Here is a 6,000-nt window from a genome sequence, read left to right as displayed (position 1 = left end):
GTCATAAAACTCCTCGGTAACTTATAATATCCTTATATTTTACAAAAGGGGGTACTTTATTCACTATATATATATATATATATATATATATATATATATATATATATATATATATATATATATATGGGATCTGTTATCCAGAAACCTAATGGAGAGAAGAATATCCAAAATGGCAAAGGCCAATGATCAGCTCCGGGAAGATCAGAGAAGGAGTAAAGTTGCCTGTGATACTGTTACAATTAGAAGTGTGAAGCCAAGTTATTGACAAGAAGTCCCATTGCTGAAGAGCTTACAATTTGCCTTATTGAACACATTGACTGGTCTAAAGAGAAATGACGCATCATTGTGTGGACTGATGACACAAGATGTTGTTTTTGGGTGTAGGTGCCACAGACACAGTTTGTCAGATCCCCCCCAAACACTGGATTGAAGCCCCAGTACAGAGTGAAGCACAAACATCATGATATGGGGGTGTTTCTCATACTATGGTGTTGGGCCTATTTATCCCTTTATACCAGAGATCATGGATCAGTTTCAATACATGAAAATACTTGAAGAGCTCATGTTGCCTTATGCCCAAGAGGAAATGTCCTTGAAATGGGGTTTTCAACAAGACAACGACCCCAAACACACCAGTAACTGAGCAACATCTTGGTTCCACACCAACAAGACTTACGTTATGGAGTGGCCCAATTCCCGGACCTTAATCTAATAGAAAACTTCTGGGGTGACATAAAAAATCAAAGGAATAAATTAAATGTGTATTTTAAGACCAACATATTAAAAAAAAAGTATATCATTTTTCTTATCAAACAGAATTCTTAAAAACTGGCCGGCCAGGAAACACAATAAATAGATAATCAATAAAATGAAATAAAAACAATTATCAAGTTACTCCAGGTGGGTGGTCACTTGTTAATAATACAATATATACTCCTTGGTTATGATAGGTGAAATAGCAAATAGCTGCAGCGCCCAGGTGGGGTCACTCCTTAGGTTGGGTTATTATTTTTCGTGTTTTTACCCCAATATCGGAAAAATTGTGAAAATCATCAGTTTGCCGGTACTTCGTGAACTGTTAAATCGTGAAGACACTGAAAATCGGTAAAAGAGTGGAAATCTTGAGGAGATTCAGAGAATTACGGTCCACAGTGGAACACACGCGCTGAAGTGAACCAGGCGCCATCTTGGATCTTCGGGAAAAAGGTACCTGCAAAGTGGGGAAATCGTGAAAAGGCTGGTTATCGCTGGAAGTCTATGGCCGGCTGTGCCTTCGTGGAAAGAGCGGAACGCAGGTTATGGTGAGATCAATCGATTATTTTGGGGGCATTTACAGCTGGAAAAGAGGAGGGAGTGGGGGACGCCCCAGCAAACCTGTTTTTCATCTACAGTCTTATACAAATTAGCTTGATAATCCACTGAGAGGAATATATTGTACCCTATACTGATTTACTGAATTGGAGAACTATAACTCACACCCTAAACACAAAAAAAAAAAAATTTCCTAAGTTGGAGAACTTTAACTCACAGCCTTCCTTGCTATTTCATAATTGGGGCAAGCGCCTATCATAACCAAGGAGTATATATTGTATTATTACAATTTAAACGAGTGACTACCCACCTGGAGTAACTTGATAATTGTTTTTATGTCATTTTACTGCTTATTTATTGTGTTTTCTGGCCGGCTAGCTTTTAAGAATTCTGTTAAAATAAATAAATAAAATTCTATACTTTTTGAATACGTTGGTCTTAAAATAAACCTTTAACTTATTCCTTTGATGTTGCATCAAGGGTGTTTTTGAGGGTGTTTTTTTGACCAGTGGGAAAGGTTTTCCTTAATGCCACAATCCCTCAAATAATAATTGTGACATGAAAAATGGTGTTTGTGAGGCAAAAGCAAGAAATGCATTGGGAATTGTGGAAGAGGTTGTTGGAAGTTGGTGGAGTCCATACGACACAGATGTGCAGCACAAACACTGTTAGGGCTCTTACTGACGAGCGGTTGTAGCTGCGATCCCCCGCGTTACGTTTTTCTGCGTTCGACCGCAGGGGAGCGCAAGAATAGACGCATTACGTTTTTTCCAATGGGGCTGTACTCACAGAGGCGCGTGTAGGCGCCGAACGCAGGAAAAATGCAGCATGTTGTGTCTCAACCTGCGTTCGGCGCCTACACGCCCCATTGGAAAAAACGGAATGCGTCTATTCCTGCGCTCCCCTGCGGCTGAACACAGAAAAATGGAATGCAGGGGAGCGCAGCCACAACCGCTTGTCAGTAAGACTCAATAATATCATTCCTCATTCAAAGGAAAACAACAGATAAAACATCTTTCACTTGATACAGTCAATGAGTTGGGAAAGAACAATGAAGGGCTGCTGCTTAATATTTTACATTTTAAACACAAATTTGAACCATTTTTCTTCATGTTTTGATTTGGAATAGAATGTGCAGTGTTCCCAATGTATCTGTGTATAGAAATAAAAGTTATTATAAGGATTTTGAGCTTTAGCACTTTTTTATTTCACTGCTATTATTCTGAACACGTCAGTATCAACCAGCCATAAATACAACTTTTACAGATCAGAAATCAATCAAACCAGTAGCCAAACATTATTTGGAAATGGGGCATAGGTTGCCGACTTTTAAATATATTAGAATTGATCATATACTGGTACCAAAAAGAGTGGGAGAAAGTTCTCCGATTATACTGCAACATTAAACATTTCAATCAAAAAACTAGGGACCCTCACACCAAAGGGGTTAAATGAACAGTGTTATTTTAATTGTTTTTTGGATATCACATAAATTAGTATTAGGGATGTGTAGAATCTACTATTTTTAATTCGACCGAACCCCCGAATCCTTCACAAGAGATTTGGCCGAATACTGAACCATATCTGAATTTGCATATGCAAATAAGGGGTGGGAATGGGAAAACATTTTTTATTTCCTTGTTTTGTGACTAAAAGTCACGTGATTTCACTCCCCGCCCCTAATTTGTATATGCAAATTAGGATTCAGTTCGGCCGGGCAGAAGGATTTTGCCGAATCTGAATCCTGCAGAAAAAGGCTGAATCCTGGATTTGGTGCATCTCTAATTAGTATGAATTAATATCTTTGCATTATTTGATGTAATCATAGTTATTTAACATATGATAAGATTGTAAAATTATATGAGAATTTGTTCTGAAAATTGTACAAGAATCTGAGGTGCTGCAGTGGATTGCAGGGGATGCTGGGTAGTCACTAGGAGATCTTTTATGATTGGTGAACTGAATAGGGACACACCTGCTTTTATGATTTTAGTAACAGGGGCCTGTGGTATGTTGAGAAAGGCTTTAAACAAGAGCCAAAACATTAATATTGGCAGAAATCAATAAAGTCTTTTTTATATGAAGACCCAGGAGTGGCTTATATACTTCCATGGTTATATATGTATATTTATTATTATTATTATTAATAAAAGATTATTTGCCATGAAACCACACTTGGGCTAATCTTAGCTAAACGACTTTTGTCTTTTAAAAGTCTTTTTGGAAATAAATAAATTCCTATATGATGTACTGGGACAAAGGTCAGTTGTCTTGAAGATACATTTAATGCCAGTGTATTTACCTCTCTTGTTCCTGCTGCTTGCGTTTAGACATACCTCCCAACTGTCCTGTTTTTCATGGGACAGTCCTGATTTTGACAGCTCAGCCAGCAGTCCCGGGTTTGTTACTGAAATTTCCTGACTTTGCCTTTGATCTCCTGCACTGAACCGCCAGAAAAAGACACAAAGTTTCTAAAATGTAATTGGCTTAAGGCAGACAGCCCAGAATACGTGGCAGGTGCACTTAGATACATTTGTTATCAACCTTGAACCAACTTAAAGGGATTGTTCCCCTTCCAATCACTTTTTCCAGTTCAGTTGTTTGCTTTCCATTGTTTACTGTTTTCCCAAATTAAAGATTACATTTTGTGTTCCGGGGCAGATTCTCTTCCAATTTGCTTCATTAGTTGATCCATTTCTCAGCATATCAGTAACTATTGTATCAAGTCTAACCGATGCCTTTAACAGAACTCAGGGATTCTGCTCAGCAGGGACAAACACAAGAAATGGAGCCACTAATAATGTAGAACAGTTAGGGTTTGTATAAACAAGTGGTTTTGCCTGTGTTCCCTTATGTTCAGTTATGAGTTCCACCGCAGGGGAGCGCAGGACAAAACACAGTCAATTCATTTAAACTGGGTTGTGTTGTGTTCCACTTGCGTTCAACTCTTACATTCGCCTGCGTGGCTGCAAAATAAATATGTTGTGTTTCTTCCTGCACTTGCTTGAGTTCAGTTTTAAAGTGTTCAGCCGCAGGGGAGCGCAGGAAGGAACGCAAGTTGTGGTTATTATTTAGCTTTTTATTCAGCAGCTCTCTAGTTTGCCGTTTCAGTAATCTGGTTGCTAGGGTTGGCATTACGCTGGCAACCATGCACTAATTTGAATAAGATACTGGAATATAAATAGGAGAGGCCTGATGTAATAATACCTGGGAGGTGATGGGGACGGCCCCTGCATCCTTCTATATTTGGAGTGCTTGTCATCGTGGTAGGCGAGAAATTAAATTATTTAAAGGGGTCGCGGTCAATTAGTCATTGTCGTATGTAGATTTATTATACAAAGTTCCTGGGTGCACTTCTAGTCTGGTTTCTCTGTTCTTTGACTCTTGCCTGTCCCTAGGGTTGCCACCTGGCCAGTAGCTGCCGGTAGATTTGTAATTCCCCTAACGAAAGCCTGTGGCCCGCCCCCAATCCGCTCAAAACTTACCTTTTCTCTGCCTTCTGGCCATTGCGCACTGTGGCTCCACCCCTTTTACGTCACAGCCCACCCCTTTTGTTCCTGCCCCCACCACCAGCCTGTGGAAATTTTATGAAAAGGTGGTAACTTTGCCTGTCCCTGACCTGTTGATTCGCTGCTTGTACTGCCCTTTGCCTGTTATTGGCTGTTCTTCTAGATCCTGACTCTGTACTGAGCTGACTACGGTTGCCACCTGCCCGGTTTTGACCCAGACAGCCCAATGTTTCGAAGGACTGATCGGGACAAAACTGCCTGCTCAATTTTCTAAATTAGGAAAACTGGCCAGGATTCCCTATGATTGACACAGCCATCGTCATAGCCCCATCCCCATTGTCATGGCTCCGCCCAGTTACATCGCATCCCCACCCTCTGCCCAGAGTCAGATGGGGCAAAAAGTGGCAACCCTACTGCCGCCTGTTCTACCACTACACTTAGCTCTAACCCCCTCCTCCCTGTTACACGTTAAAGGAGAAGTAAACCCCTTATTACAGAAAACCCTACCCTACATAGACCTCCCTCCCTCCTCCCCCAGCCTAGTTGCCCCCTTCCCCCCTGGGGAAATGGCCCTAACTTTTTCTTCACCGGGTCTTCTTCTGGCACTTCGGCAATTTTCGTGACTTTCGTTGCATGAGCAGTTGACAAAAACTGCCGAGTGCTCCAACTGCGCATGCGCTGATACGGAAATTACTTCCAGTGGAGTTACCACCTTTTCTGGAAAAAAATACCGGCCTTCCTTTATATTTATCTTTTTTCCCTATAAATAACATTGGGATCAACCATCATTTTTACCCGCCAGGTGGCAACCCTACTTGCTGATGAAGTCCGAAGAGAAGAAGATGGCTGTCGTGAACTCCAATGCCATGAATCTGCACGAGGGGTAAGTAAAAAGTTTCTAGTCTGGGGAGGAGGAGGGAGGGGGGTCTATGTAGGGTAGGGTTTTTTTTTTTTTTTAAATAAGGGGTTTACTTCTCCGTTAAGGTTCCCTTGTCTGCCCACAACCCTCGCGCTGGTTCTCTCACTCTCTCAATAGCGGTGGGTTTAGGGTTGCCACCCGGCCGGTAAAGTACCTGCCAAGGCCGGGGCCGGTATTACAAATTTATCGGCAATGTAACTGCCGGTAAATTTGTAATACGATCAAAAGGAGCCCTCGGTCTGCCCCCAATCCCCTGCAGCT

This window comes from Xenopus laevis, chromosome 6S, assembly GCF_017654675.1.
Source record: "Xenopus laevis strain J_2021 chromosome 6S, Xenopus_laevis_v10.1, whole genome shotgun sequence".
NCBI lineage: Eukaryota > Metazoa > Chordata > Amphibia > Anura > Pipidae > Xenopus > Xenopus laevis.
This window is presented reverse-complemented; position numbering follows the sequence as displayed.